Source organism: Ailuropoda melanoleuca, chromosome 6 (genome assembly GCF_002007445.2).
Source record: "Ailuropoda melanoleuca isolate Jingjing chromosome 6, ASM200744v2, whole genome shotgun sequence".
NCBI classification, from domain to species: Eukaryota; Metazoa; Chordata; class Mammalia; order Carnivora; family Ursidae; genus Ailuropoda; species Ailuropoda melanoleuca.
In genome coordinates, this window is record NC_048223.1 from 127,016,839 (window position 1) to 127,033,114 (window position 16,276).

Below are 16,276 nucleotides of genomic sequence, written 5' to 3' on the forward strand. Positions count from 1 at the left end.
AAGAAGGTGTTACTTGACCGCCGCGGGAAGGGTAGCCAAACCAGAGCATGGCGGGCACAAGTCCATTTCCTCTTCTCCGAAGAACAGGTGCACACCCATGGAGGAGGACCTCTTGATTGCGCACAGGAACTATGATGTCACGTGGCTGTAACTGGCCCAAGATGACTTCCGTACAGTCCAATGGCTGCAACATCATTTGCTTCAATAAACAATTATCTTACATAACCTATTCTTGAACATAGCATTTCTGAGGGAAATTATCAAATACTCAAGAGCTGTGTTTTAGGATTTTTTTTTTTTTGCCCATATTTTCATCCCTTGCTGGTTCTAGACTTTAAAGCTTAAAATAGAATTCTGTCTTCTACCAATTTTTCCCATTTATGTTTGGAAAATATTGATTTTTTTTAAAACTGGAGTTTTAATGGACCTTGAAATTAACATGGCTTTTATGTCTTTGACCCCATCATCATTGATGATGTCACCGTGTTTCCCAAAAAACTCATTGGCCAGTGACTGGTGTTTGGCATCTAGGCACCAGGAGAAACCAGCGGCATCGCATTTACTCGTACAATGGTCCTTCCTCCCTGAGAGAAATGATCCCATGACGGAGGAGTCATTGGTTTAAGACAATAGAACTTTATGGGCCCTTAGTTAGCATGACCTTCTGCAAAACAGCACTAGGTTGTCCCCTACACTTGAGGGCACGGCCGGGACATCTGCATTTTTTAAAGAATGCCACGGGTCTTCCTGATATGCACCCAGGTTTGCCCCTGCAGTACACCGAGCAACTTAGTAGCACCTCATACAAACGTTGGCTTACCTCACACGGCGGAAGGCCCAGTGAATGGGTACATCCTCTGGGCGAGGATGGGGGTTAAATGGGGCTAACATCCAGGGACAGACAGGAGAGTAAGTAAGTGAAATCCGGGTTGGGTCAAAGCTGCGGGAGGAGAGAGAGTGACTGATCTACCGCCGGGCTACAGAGGCCTTGGCTGGGAGATGCGGGATCTGGGCTCTGCGTCAGGAGGGAACCATAGTGGAACCACCCACTCCCCACCCGCAAGCCTGGTATGGGTGTCATCAGCAGAAGAGAGTTAGCCCGGATCTGAGTCCAAGGCCTTCCCACCAATGCCAATGGTGACACGCCTGCATTTGCAACCTCAAGCTCTACGAGGACCCGCACAGAACTCAGGCCTTTCTATCCCTTGAGGGTGGAGGACCCGCCAGTGCCTGGGACCCACGCAGAGTAGGGTGGGGGAGGGGGGCACCAACACAGCTGCAGACGAGGGCTGGAGGGGGCAGCTTGAGCAGGGCGGTGGGCTGCCGCAGACGGCAGAGGCTGAGAATGGCAAGCCGAGGCATCAGACTTGATGGGACCAGGCTGGCCCCCTGGGGACTCCTCGGGGCTCCCAGGAAGACCTGACCAACAATCAGGGCCCAGAGCTGAACAGGAAGAGAAGAAAGAACGTGGAGCCGGGAGTCGGCGGCCTCTCCTGTCTAAATGGCCTCATCTGAGGCATCCGACGTGCTGGACGGGCTGCAGCACATGGGGGATTCCAGGAGGGGCTGCATCTTTTATTAATCACAGAGATGTGGAGCTGTGGGGTCCCCTTTTCAAGGACAGCCCAAATCTGGGGAAATGCCTCCCCAGAATGTAACAATTTCAAGGACAATTAAATCCAAAATGTGAACCATCCTCCAGGATGCTTCAATGGTCTTTCATTAGGGCGGGGACGAGCCGGCACCCGCTCGGAGCCCGCTGCAGACTTCTGTCTGCCAGCTCCGGCCCAAGCCGCTCGTGGAGGGGTTTGGCCCCATACACGGAGGGTGTTGCTCCCCTCAGGTGACCTCAGCCACCCCTGCACCCATCTCACCAGGACGGGGCAGGGCACACTGCGTGCCCCGTATGGCTCCTGTCCGGACTGGGGGGCAAAGGTCAGCTTCGTTTGTGGAACGGAGAATTGCTATGAGTCAGGCAGCACGTGCACGGCTAACAGAGTGACGAGGAGCCAGACGTGGCTGCCGGTGGTGCTCGGACTCATGCACACTCCGGGAAAAACCATACCCCCGTTTTCTGGGTAAGGACCTGGAGGGCTTGGCTCTCAGTCCTGTGATCGGGAGCAAAGCTTAGAAGCCTGGTGCCCTATTTGAATTCTAGTAGCTGTACTTGAACCCCCCGTGCTCACAGTCACCGTGCAGGAGCCCTCCAGGGATCTCGCTTCTATTCAGTCAGGAGAGGACAGCCTGCCCCAGAGAACACCCTGCCTTTCTGGCAGGGATTTGAGAAGACTCCATTGAAAGGATGGATGAGTCGTGAGCACCCCTGGCTTCAGGGTGGTTCTGCCTCCCGCAGGCTTCGCGTGAGCCCCTGCTGCACGGGTCACCAGGGCCACTGCTCCCCAGCTCCCCTCCCCACCCAGCACGACTCTTGCTCCACCTCTTTGAAAACCACATCTCCTTGGGTCACAGCGTCCCTAACTATCTGGACAAAATACTTACACGGCCCGACACCACGCCAGCTCCCAGGTCCCAATTGACCTCTGCCAGGCTGTTGGGTCTGGGCCAGGCGTGAGACCAAGTCATGACAGTGTGCCTCTAGCCTGCCTGAGCCATTCTGCACGGGCCTGTGTCCCAGGCACTCTGCAAGGCCAGGCCAGGCCGTGACATGCCTCCAGGAAATACTTGTATCTTTGGCATTGGCCTGACCTGGAAGGGGTCTCTGTCCTTCCTGCAGAGTCTTGGGCCAGGGATTAGCCTCTGCACTAGTCTCAGGTGGAGACAGGTGTGTCTGCGTGTGTGCGTGCGTGTGTGTGCGCATGTGTGCGTGCGCGTGTGTGTCTGTGTGTGTGTGTGTGTGAGAGAGAGAGAGAGAGAGAGAGAGAGACCATTACATGAGGCCCCAGGGCACAGCAAGGATCTGCCTCTGGAAGACACAGGGAAGGAGCAGGGTGATACCTGGGGCCCAGTCCCTCACCGAAGATGGGTGTGAGACCCGAGGGGAGTCTATTCAGCTGCTGGCTTCTATACCAGGGCATCTTTTGGTGAAGAGTGCCCTGAGGAAATCCACTGGGAGTTCTACTGATTTAGTGGGGCATCTGGGGGAAACACCCAGCCCTGTATGATCTAAGCCACGGGGAGTTCAGGGTGGGGGGTGAAGACGTCCCTCCAACAGTTCCCTGCCATGCCTCCAAGCCCTCTGAGCAGCCCATCCAGGGCATTCACAGCCCGGAGCATTCTCTCGGAGTTGGCTGTCTCAGGGATAGCAAATACCCCTGACAGCCGGTGAGCATACAATGCTGGGCAAGGGTTCCGTGAAGCCACAGGGAACACTGGACCCCACAACATTTTCCTGGGGAAGGGTATATCCCGAATCAGGCCAGACTTGAGTGCAGAGAAGAGTATGCATTCCTTGGAGGGGGTGTGGACAGGCATCTGAGTGGGGTGCGGGGACGGACATCGTTCATGCTTTCATGGGCCAGGTAATCAGGACGGGGGCTCCCTAACAGGCTAAGGGGCTGAAGGGCCGCAGACACTGTGCGGAGGACTTTGGAAGGAGCATCAGCGCGTGGTGGAGTCCATGGGCTGCTGCAAGACCCCGCTTTGAACTTGGGCTCCAGCATCTTGTGAGGGGCTGGGGAGGTGGCATGGTTCAGCGATTACGATTGTTCACCTGAGAGGTTGCTGGACTTCTCGGCCACAGTTTGTTAAATTTGCAAATGCCCTCTGGGAACCGTCTGGATGAAAGTCTATAAACGTAATGTTCAGATTACGAGGGGAGTAATGGCTAATATTCCATTTGCTCTGTACCTGCTGACCTCAGACTCCTCGGGTCCCAGTCACCGCGTTAAGACCAGGACGGATGAGGGCTGGGTCTGCTGGGGCAGGTGCCATTGCGGCACACAGACCGCAGTCCCTGAAGGGGGGAGTGAGGGAGCCTGCAGGGGGCCCACCACCGTGGTCCCCCATCATTGCAAGCAACCCGATGTGCAGAGGGGAGCAGAGGACTGACCCGGGAGAGCTCAGCAAGGCTCAGCAGACATTCTGGAGCCTTGAGAAAGCCCTGAAAGGGCCAAAACACCCTCCAGAAATTTAGGAACTGGTTAATTCCTAATGCTAAACTGATGTCCCCCATGGGCACAGGAGACCTTCCTTCCTATTTCGAGGTTTTCCAAGCTGGTATTCTCACTACAGCGGAGGAAGCACTGTGGCCAACTTTGCTATAGAAACAAATATGGCTCAAGGAGTCCTTGTTGGAGGCTCGGGGATCCCCCAAAAGCCACCCACTCTTCACCCGTCCAGACAGGCCCGCCCAGGCCATGCCCGACACCTGAGGAGCGATGGGGGACTTCCAGTTATGCTTCCCACCCACTTCCTGGGCCCAGCTGATGGTTCTGCAGGGAAGCCCGTGTTCCACGTAATGCGAGGGGGTGAGCGGTGACAACGGTTGCCCAGGTCATCTCCCCTTGCGAAGCCGGGGAAGCCCCGGTTGTGTGAGTGAATGCTTTTCCAACTAAGCAGAAAATTCAGTAAGTTGCTGAATGTCCTTGACGACACAGCACTTGTATAAAATATGCATGTCGGCAGAGATGTTTTCCCTAACAATGCTCTGGGAAATTACATTAAATTCGAAATTATCCCCTGCTTTCCCGAGTCGCCCACAGAGACTGGCACCAGCAGCACCATTAGGTAGAAGCAAAGTAGAGGCCTTGTTACCGCGGCCTTCGCGAGAGCCAGGGATCAAACACTTTTTCACAGTTTTATGTGGATAGTTTCATGAAAATTGATCAGGTCTAAAAAGTCACAGTCCAAATGAAGCTGAGGTTAAAGATAATTTATACATGATATTCCTAATTTTATTCCGGGCTCTTTTATTACTATGTAGGCCTTTATGACTTTAAAGAAAATGTCAGTGGCAGCAAATGACATTGTACTGAATAATCTAGTTATGAGGGAAAAGACATTTAAAACCATTCCGCAGCAGCCTTGCCCGGTTCTGCTGAACGCACACTTTTCCTCCACACAGCAGCCCGAGAGTCCTCGCCGGCATCTGAAACCCTTTCTGTGGCCGCTAAGCATAGCATCTGCAGGTGGCTATGTCCCCTGTCCTCCAAACTGTTCTGTTTCCCGCACGTTCTCCCCCTAGAATTATTGCGGAGGTCTCACTGCTCTGTCCATCAGCAGGAAAGGGAAACTCCAAGCTGCTGTAAGTCTGATTCCGAAGGCAGCCCGAGTCCTGCAGGAGACAGACAGACAGACACGTCCACAGGGGCAGGCCGAGCGTCAGAGTGGTCACCCCAGACAGCCCTGCTGGCCTCTCGGGGACCAATTTAGCATCCGCCCATGTCTACACCTGCAGATGCTTCCAGAGGCAGCCGGGTTGGTTCCACCTGCCGGGCCTCTCTCTCCTCCAATGATTGCGGCATCTCATTGGATTGAGGAGCCAGCCTTGCCCTTGGCTGAACGTTCCCTGGAAGAGTTAGCAGAAGGGCTGCTTCCTGGCCAAGCGAGAGCTGGCGATGACCACACCCGGGTGCTCTGTGGCCCCTGCCTCAGTCCCAGCCCCTGTATGCAGCCTGTAGCCCCCGACGCCACTGCCTGGAGCAAAAGCTACACCAGCATGGGATCTCCCCTCCCCCCGAGAGTGCCTCCCCCCCCCAGCCCAGGGAGCATGGGGGTGGGGGGCTAAGAAGGGTCAGGACATTCTCCCTCTTCTGCAGCTCGGCCCCACGGTCTCTGGTGCCACGGTCGGCTGGGCCAGAACACGGCACCTTGGGTGGGTCACGGGGACCGACTCATTGGCTCACCTACCAAGTCCCTTAGACACTAACCGAAGACAAAAGCACCATGGTCCGTACGCCCCTGCTGCTGACTCCACGCCAGGACTAATGGAACCCTCCAACCCTGTTGGCAAGGTAGTCCCATTTCACAGATGAGGAACCAAAGGGCTTGGAGTCCCCTTGGCTGGGCTGTCTGATCCCAAGGCAGCCTCTTTCTCTGTAAAATGACACAATGACAATCCCTTCGGGGCCCCTGGGAGGAACAAGGGGACAGCTGTATGACCTGGGTTCCAGGTGCTACACCCCTGAATGGTACAGGCTGGCATGGCGGCCTCCTCTCTTGCCAGCAGGTCCGGGCTCAGCCGCTGCAACAGTCACTGCTTGGGGAGAAAGGTGAGCGTCCTCAGACTTTTCCTTGTAGGATGCAGTCCTTCCATCAGAGCTACTTACAGACAGGGCCCAGAGCTTTTAATGTCTGCTCGGCACCCCGTTCCCACACCCCATCACATCCATCTCCACGGCAGAGATTAGCCAACAGGCGTACGGAGCTCAGGACACCAGACAGCTGGAGCAAGTGTGCCCACACACACTTACGCACGCACGCACACACGCACGCACGCACGCACACATGCACGCATGCACTTGCCCTGGACGGCCAGTCCAGTAGCTTTTATCAGGACATGTAAAGCTTAATTTCAACAACATGTGTGTTTCTGAAAACTCACTCTGTTTACACATGCAGGAGGGCAGGAAGGGTTTGGTCAGCGCTGTGGATTCCAGTCTGAATCAAAGCCATGGCCAGGTTTCCCTGCGGTGCACCACGCCAGGGACACTTGCTGGAAGTGGGTAGAGCTCTCTCCAAAGCTGAAGAAGAGGGAGACGGAGGACTTGGAGGGCTGGTTCCCGGCACCTCCAGGAAGGCCCTGCAGATACCCAGGTATTTATGTGAACGTTAGTTTCTAGTAAATGTCAGCGTGAGGTCTCTGGCTGAGCAGAAGCCCCAGGCCCACTGATCTGAGCGCTGTGGCCCCTGAGTGGGAAATCGGGTTTTCTTAGGAAAACCACATCCTGGATGTTAATTTCCTTTTCCGTGAAAAAGCAGAAGATCAATTAGAAGCAGAATGTGATTGTATCAGAGCTACTTTCCAGGATTTATTCTGTAAGCTTCCTCTCTCCAGTCCCCATCTGGCTCGGTCAGAAATGGGTTTTGCTTCATCAGAAATGTGCTGTGAAGTTCCCCATTAGATTATCGATCGCCTCCATGAGGCCGAATCCTCAACGTGCCCACAGATGCCGTGTGCTAGCAAAGACTCGGAATTTAGAGCCAAATAGAAAGAGAAGGAAATTAACTGATGCTTCGAAACCTGGCAGGAAATTTGAATTTAAATCCCTTTCTGGAGTGGACCCCTTGGAGGAAGTTCTGAAAACTGCTCTGTCCCAGCTGGATTCTCCTTGTGTTCGGCTCCTGCCCCGCTCACTCCTGCTCTGTCCGGGGTCCCTCCTCCCTGCACATGCCCGCACAGCCCCCCGCCCCATGCTTCGGATCCTCTGCTGAGCCAAGAAGCGATGGGAGGGTGTTGGCTCTTCCTTCTACCCACTCCACCTCTGAAAAAGAGGTCCCCCAAACCATCCTGGGAAGCAGGGTGATAACCAGAGACTCAGACTGGCAGCTTCTCTCTACAAAGAAGTGAAGATGTGCTCAGCCCACATGGACACAGTGGCTTCTCAGGGTCCATAATGCATGAGCCAATGTTGGTGAGAGGATGAGGGACCCTGGCTGGGCTCATCATCTGCAGAATGAGGACCCTCCAACAAGGCTGGTGTCCCCTGCCAGAGGGGGCCTCCTTGCCCTGGGACTGCAAGGTCCATGACAGCACGGGGCGAGAGACTTCTTCCACTCACTCCCACTAATCTAGGAGCCTCTGAGCTCTAGAGAGGAAGCATGCCTTTACCGAGCAGCAAGTGACCGCCAGCAACGTCCTAGACATGAGCTTATTTCGACCGATAATACCTTTGTAAGGACAGGTTTCTTTCCATTTAGCTCATGAGAAAACTGAAATTTGAGGAAAGAATTTAGTAAAAAATCAAAATGATATGGCTAAGTGTCAGGGGCAGAAAGGCAGCCCTGGTCTGGGAACCGGAAGGATCCTACCCTTCCTGCCGCAAGGTCACAGATGCTGGCAGACAGAAATACCCACGTGGGTGTAGACACCCTCCCCAGCCTTCACAACAGCACCCAGCAGAGCCCTGCATCCAGGAAGTGAGTGAATGAACCTCCCTCCAGGTCTAGGTCAAGACGCTCAACCAGAAAGCAGTGAACAGAGATTGATGACACATGACGGTAACTGGGTGGCAGCGTGGGGACAGTCCGGGCAGCGTCCCATGCCCTGACAGCCAGCCCCACCTGAAGGCTCATGTGACCCCGGAGGAAAGGCAGAAAGTGGCATGCTTTCCAGAGATCTGGCCCCAGTGAAGCTGTTCCCATCCTCTTCTGCACAGGGAGATCTGGAATTATTTTATCTGGTTCTGCAGAGAGGCAGATGGGGTCTGTGAATGGCCCGTCTTGTCAGCAAAGAGCACTTTCATCTGGACCAGTTCATCTCCCCGCAAAGAACTGGGAAGATGTTTGGCTCTTCCTCATTCTATTGTTTAGAGGAAAGCTCGAAATCCAGAAACGGTAAGCTCTGAGTTAGATCAGAACTTTCTTATGGAAACCGAATACATCAAAAGAGAGCCTGCAGCCAGGATCCAGGCAGGCCCCAGCCTGTCGACTGTCGGGAGCCTGGAGCGAGGCGGTGCGACAGCCCCTGGAGGCCTGTGTGCACAGAGGCGCAGGGAACGTTTCACGGGAAGACCAGCTCCCATAAGAACAACAGTGTCCTCAAACTGCCCTCACAGAATTTTGTAGAATCACAATGCTAGGAGGACCCTTCTGCCAGTTTTGCCCAACCCCTAGATACACAGAGAGGGACACATGGCCCAAAGAGGAGACGCAAAGTCTGGGGCGGCCTGCATGCCCAGGAGCCCAGGACGCCGCAGCCAGGACAGAGTACCGTGGGCCATGCTGGTACTGTGCCTAGTTACCTACATTTCTGCAACACTGAGATACTCTCATTCTCTCTTGTTGAGGAATTGAGGCTCCAAGAAGCCAAGGTCACCATGGTGGGGAGTGGTGACGGCCATCTTGAGCTGAAGCCTATGTCTTCTGCCCCTGCCTACGGCTGCTGGAAGCAGCCATGCTAACCATGGGTCTAACAAATCCTGTCTCCATTCCTTTTGTCTGCAAAGCTTCCCTCCTGGACCGTCTACACAATAATAGATGGTCTGGCCTACCAGCTGGTTGTGAAGCAGGATCCGCACCTATGTGTGTGTTAGCAATTTCCGAATATTGATCTATGCAAATATAAGACAGAGGAGGAGGGATGCCAGTCGGCATCAAGAAATGAAATGAACAAGGACAATCTCCCTGGTGAAAGAGGCAGCTTCTTACATGGTGCAATTTGTCTGATTTTGTTTTCTCTTCTACGTGACCATTGTGGAAATCTTCCGGATGCGTGTACAAGAATCAGTCCACAACATTTGTTAGCCTCGGACCCAAGGTCAGATGACTTTGGCCGACTCTCCCAGCTCCACTGTCGCATGACCCACCGCCATGGCTCTACCACAAGGCAGGTGGAGGGACAGGCAGTCCTGACGTAAGACCTTTCCTGGGAGGGCCCCCTGTTAACCCTTTCCATGGACAGTGCTCCATCCAGGGAAATCTTCAGGCAAAACAGAGAAGACCTCACATGTGAGTCCTGCTAATGCAATGCTCTGGTGCAGCTGCGAGAAAGGGCTCTGAGCCGGCTTCGGGTCTGCACAGCGCTGGGTATTAAATCACTTAGCGACTGTGTCCCTTGGCACTAGAGGTACCACCAAATGAGGGGATCTGTTGCAGAACGAGTGGAAAGACTAGCTGCACAGAGCTCAGAGGGCTCTTTCCTGCAACACCTTCCAGCACCTTCCTCTGATAACGTGCCGCTCTCCAAGAGGGGAGCATAATATAGAGTGTTCCCAAGTTTGTGTGGCAAGACCCTTCTCCCTGGGGACCCATGTGAACAAGCTTGCAGAAGAATTTCAACCTACTTTGATAGAAAGCTGCCCCAAACTGTTTCAGAAGGGAAAAGTGAAGGACAAACATCTTATGTAAGCATTAACTGATCACCAAACTGGAAACCCCTATTAACCACGAGCTAGTTATAGCTCATAAGCAAATTAATAAAATGTGTATTTCCTTACAAATTGTAAGGATTAATAACAACTGAATGCACGATGTTATCCTTCGTTAGATCTGAGATGGGGATGCCCATAAATCATAGTGGGACAATTTGGGAAGTCTGAATAAAGACTGGATATGAGCTCTATTATGTCAATGTTCCATTTCATGAGTAAAATCAAGTATCATGAATGAGAGTGAGTGTCCTCTTTCTTAGGAGATGTACGCTCAAGTAATCAGGGCTGAAGGGATGTGATAACTCCCTTTAAGTGGTTCAGAGAGCACGTGTGTGTGTCCACACACAATGTGGCAAAATGGTGGGCCTAGGCGAAGGAGGTACCGTGTGCTTTGTTCTGCTCTTTAAAGTTCTCCTTGGGCTTGAAATTTTTCAAGACGAAAATTGGAGGAAATTTACACAATTCAGAAATAGACTTCAGGAGGACCCACTGGTTCCAAGTGGAAGGCCCGACCCCTGGAGTGGCATGTCTAGGGATCCCAGTTCTAATTGCACTCCTCCGTGGATGGCTGTGGATGGCCGTGTGTCCTTGTCCCAGCCATGGCCAGATGTGCTGAGATGGCCACTTCCTGTCCCGATGACCTTCGTCACAGCAGAGACCATGCTACGGCTGCTGAGCGGGAGCCCTCGGGGTGCTGGGGGAACCCCCTGACGGCAGCTCTAACAGAAAAGTGTGCAGTGGCCTGGGGCTCCATAGAGAGGCCTGAGTTGGGGTTAACGCCACTCACATTTCAACCAAAGACCGAACATTCAAATGTATTCCCATGGCCATTCCAACTCTAAATCTTGTTTGAGCGCGTCCTCACCACATGCTCAAGTGGGATTAAATAAAAACAGAAACCCATAAACTAACATACAAGCAGACAGAAGTAACAAGACTTGAGTCTAGGACATAAAGCGCCAAGACCTTGTGTGTTGATCTTGGGGAGTCCTGTGCCTAGAACGCCAGGTTTGCATGACCAAGGCAGTCATCTTACCTTCCTGCCATGGCTCGAATTCCCGGGTGAGGCTGTGCAAGTAGTGACAGAAGCGTTGACCTGGGAAAGGGAGGTGCTGGGATCCTGGCTCAGGGCTGAGCGCCCTGGGCTCCCACGTGCTGCCCAGCGAGAGTGGGCAGCTTCGCCCTCCTCCCTCAGCCAGCACGTCTGCGTAACTGGCCGCAGCGAGGACCTAGGACCGCATCCGCTGTCCTCCTCGGTCTGGGCCTGGCCACGCTGTCGCACGGGAGGACTTCTGCCCGTCTGTGGTATCGCGGGGCCCAAGTCCAGTTCTTCCCCTCCCTGCCACCCCGCCATCTGGGTCCCCCGCTTGTGTTTTCTCCTGTGGCTTCCCTCCCTAACTTTCTCAACTTCCCTGAGCTCTTCCCTCTTCTTTGTGGCAGGTTTCCTTTGTATCTTGGCTCAGAATTAAGCTCTTATTTTGCACACATCCTGCAATGACCCCAACCCTTAATCAGAGCAAAGCGCCACCAAACAGTAATACAGACGAGCAGCCGAGCGGCCCTGGGACAGCCCAGGGAGGAGCAAAGCCTTGTTCAGAGCAGGAGAGGAAGGTGGAGCGCACCTCCTTAGACGAGGCCTAACCTCCACCGTGCTTTTCTGAGCCGCGTCTGGCTTCCTGGGGAAAACTACGGTATTTGTGTTTAGGGGACAGAAAGGTTTGCCTGTCTGAGACACAGAAGGAAAGGGACTCTCCTCTTCTTCAAGCTGCTTCACATTCTGGTAGGATAAAAGCAAAGGAGACCACAACACATGGGGTTTGGTTCTAAAAACACAAAGGGGCACATGTATTCCATGAGTAACCAGCCTTTGTGAAACCCATCGAAGGAACTTCTTACAAGCATTTGCATATTCAAAGTCTCGTAACTTTCTTAATTTCTACTTTCACAGGGACTTGCCATGCTCCCTTGATTTCGCGTAAGTCTTTTTCCCCGACAATTTCAGCAAATACTTTCTTTGGAAGGTGGAGGTGCTCTTTCCGCGGGTCCTTCAGGCTCATCCAGAAACACTGATCGACTAAGGAGGGAAGCAGCTTATGGCAAAACATCTCTATTAAATTCTCTTGGCTTTTTGAAGATTAGAAAAAAGAAGAAGAAACTTTCTCTCCCTCTAAATGCAAATCTTCCCGGTAACACTGTGCTTAATCTACGCCAACTAATTAATCTGCTGGAGCTGATGAAATGTTACCTCTGCATTTTTTGTTCCTTGTATACAATTATTGTAACAGTGCTGAATAAATCAATATTCCCAATCCAACTGTAAAAAACAATCAAGAAAAGCAGTGCTTCTCAGGGAAAAAAAGAAAAACACCAAATAATATTTATTAACTCTGTCTCAATCCACAACAGAACCAAATACCATTCAGGCATTTTCTGCAAGTGTAATAAGCGAACTTGGATACATGATGAAGGTGGCACATGCCAATAATTTCACCATTTTACACTGCAGAGTAATTGAAGGATTTAATGAGAAACAAACCAATAAAAATAAATAGACCATGTTAGAAGAGGAGAAACTGATCTGAAATGGAAGTTGCTCCATTGTGAGTTGAGGGGGTTTTTTGCATGGTTTGACCAAGGGAAAAATGGTATCAGGACAACTAGCTCTTACCCACTTTTCAAAGGAAAAAGATAATACTGTGCTTCTCTAGATGAAAATCCTGACCCCAGTAACTTGTCGCGTTCAGAAGGAATTGGGCCCCTCCAACGGCAATCATGCTTCCCTCCCGAGGAGCTCTGGGGGGATGGTCTCACCTGGCACTAGGTGGCCCGGGAGCTGCAGGTCCTGCCAGTGGATGGCTGACCCCGCGAGCCTGGCTCAGAGCGGCTGCCCCACTTGGGCATCTGTTAGGAAGCAGTGCCCAGCCTGTATGCCGTCGGTGGCAGCATTGTCAAGAGCAAAGGATCTGGGACACGGAACCCCCACTGAAACAAAAGTGTGTCTCCCACTCATGCCACCTGAGCACCCGCTCTGGAACAAACACACCAGAGCCTGACCCTCTGCCCACCTCTAGGCCTGGGGATTCAAAGAGGAACAAAGCATGGTCCTTACCCAAAGAGTTCATGGCCAAGGTCAAGGGTAGGAAAATACATGCTAAGGGTGTTGATGGGGCTTGGTCCTCAACCCAGGCAACAGAAGGGCTCAGGATGCTGCTGGGAGGAGAGCACACCTTGCAGAGTGGTGAAGGACATGCCAGTTGAGCCGGTGGGGTGGACTCAGCTGGGAAGCAAGTGCAGAAGAGCCGGTGGGTGGCACTGCAGGCAAAGGGCCCTGAGTCTGCAAGGGGCAGCAGTACGAGCAAGCTGCCTCCAGGAACAGATGACAAGGGGTGGGAGGCAAAAAGGAGGTGAGGGTGAGGTAGTCAGCCAGGGCCAGGTCAGGAAGGGCTAAAATCTGGACAATCTCAAGGGGTTCTGGGGGCTGTGGAGGGAGGACATGCCTGGAAGGTGGAGCCCCACGTGCTCACAGACGTGGCATGGCCAAGCAGTGCGCCCAGAGTGCTGGCCCCTTTCTGCCTTTACTGGATGTATGGGGTCGGAATCCCCCGTCCACCCCCTCTGGGCCCACCGCCTAGGCTCACTCAGCACTGGAACCCACTCCCAAGGCAGGAGCCGTCCCTTGCCCACTGTATAGTAGGAGGCTTGGTGGGGTCACTCTTTAACCTCCCCAGGGATACGTCTTGGCTGTCCACCTGCACCTTTATGTTCAGAAAAAAATGTGAACCTTGACTCTTTTTTTTTATTTTAACTCAAATCAAGAGAAGCCGGCTGCACAATGTTTTCTCTAAGAGATGCTGTTTTCAGCTCCTTTGTTTTGATGCCCTCCCTCATATGCACAATTGAAAACACTCCATTGTAATAAGTTATCACTGTGCGGGGGCTCTGGGAGCAAGGGAGACGCAGGGTTCAAAGCTGGGAGCCGAGAGGTCCTTCCCCAGACGTGCGAGGGCCCGAGCATTGGGCAGGCCACTGACCCTTTGATCACACCTTTGAAGAGGTCTCTTGAAGAGTATTGATGGGATGAAGCATTTTATTTCCCGACCAGGCTCAAGTGAGCTCAAGTTAGGCCTGGATGCCACAAACAAGGGAGCTTCCTATTTCATTCACGTGACCTAGGTGGGCTGGGAGGGAGAGGATGCCCCATCCGGAAAGGAAAGGAACGGACCTGCAGCTCGGCTACTGAGTTCATGGTCCGGGAGGCATCTCCCCCATGCTGACCACCTTCTCACTTCCTTAGAATTTGGGGAGATACAAAGAGGGGGTCCGCTTGTGCTAGCCCTGCCCAGATCAACTCAAAAGACGATTCCAGAAGGATCGGTTCTATGTCTTGTCCAGCCTCACCATCCCAACAGGAGCCATACTACTGCCTCTGAAGCCCCAGTCCTGGGACCAGGCAGGGCACATGTAGGGCTGGCCCGAAAAGAAAACTGGGTGAACAAAGACATTTCCCACAAGTAGCAGGCCCTCCTTCAATAAAAACAAAAAGGAGGAGGAGGAAGAGGAAGGGGGGGAGGAGAAAACAGTTCCTTCCAACTCCAGATCCCTCCGGGAGAGGTGCGGGATGGGAGGGGTGCAGGATGACCCGGGTCCAGAGTTTGCTGGCACCACGGGCCTGCCCCATGGTGCCAGGTCCCTCCGTGGCTAGAGAGAGCAGCTTCAGTGACTGAGAGAGCAGGGGGGGGGGTGTCACCCGATCCTCAAAGCAGCCCAGAGCAGCTGACTCCCGGGATGTGGGAGTGAAGGCCCACAGCTTTGCACTGAGTAACGGGAGAGGCGTCTCACAGGAGCATGGAAGTGTTCTTCCACGTGAAAGCAGTGAAGACTGTTACAAAGCGATAGTTCTGACTCTCTCATTTTGCCCGGAGAAAGAGGAACGAGACGAGGGACACACGTCCTGAGCTCAGGCCGCACCGCTGAAAGGAGGTGAGAACCATGCCTTTCCGTCTGCAGGGCATGGAGTAAGGGGCCAGGCCCGTGCTCGCTGCATGTGACTCACCAATGTTTGCTGACAGGAGGCCAATGATTCAGAGCCTAAGCTCTGGCCTTATCCCCCCAGTGAGCTCCTGTGGGCCTTGGTTTCCCCATCCGTGAAAGAAGAGAGTTGACAAGAAGGACCTGAGACTCTGATTTGACAGCTAAAAGGGCCCTATGATGCTAGGGTCCCCCGAAGCCTGGGAATGATTCCAAGGTCAAGACATCACTTCCTGCCACAGTCCCCTCGCAGAGGCCCCGGTGAACCCCAAACTGGCCAAGGAAGCCTCTCTGCCGCCTCCTCCAGGGCCTTCGAGAAAGGAGAACTGCACTGTAGCTGAGAGACTGAGGCTGGGCAGGTGGTCCCACGCAGGGAGCGTGTCAGCTGTGCACCCTGGGCAGCCCGACTGTGTGGGGGAGCGGTCCACTCCAAGGCGCCCTGCCTTGGACCCAAGCCACTCCCGGGCCGGGAACCCCTCTTTTCCATTCATGTCAAGGGCCCTAATGTGCCCGAGCAGCTCTTGCAGCATCTCCTGTAGGGCACGGATAGGTAGGAAAATTGCTGTGACTGCAGCCCACCAGCGTTCCCGGTGCTTTGGCAGCGATGTACCGGCACATGCCCGCCTCCGCCCCGACGCGCTCCCCTGCAGAGCAAGGAGCATCAGGGCGGTGAAAGGTTTCGCCAGTAGGAGAGGCACTCCGAGCCCAAGGATGTGTGCTTGCAAAGCCTGCGACCGACCCACTGGTCACTACCCCTCCACCTTCAAAAGTACAAGGGCACCGAGTCTGCCTGCCCTTGACAGGAGAGTCCGGTGGAAACCACGCTTGCTCACTGAGAGAGCACAGGGAGCTCAGGAAAAAGGAATCAGCAGATCATATCTGGTGTGGAATAAGTGCCCAGAGCATTGGAGCAGCAGGGCTAACTGTCCACGGTGGAAGCAATCCCAAGGGGCTTCATGAAGGAGGTGCTCCCTGGGTAGCTCACAGCCTGCCACAGCTCTGAGTATACGGCACACATTCAGAGGAAGTGGGAAGTCATGGGCTGCTGATCAAGTGGGTCTCTTCAGTCCGAGTCAGCAGCCAGGACAGCTCCTGGGTGAGGACTCGACATCTGGCTTGAATCTCCCTGCCACGCTTGACGGCTCAGGCCAAGACAGACGCATTTTTACCGCGGCCTCAGTGGCAAGTGACCGAGAGGCCGAGGGGGACACCTGCCTTGGGGAATAAGCCTGCAGAGGTGGTGGTGGCCGCCCCCCGAC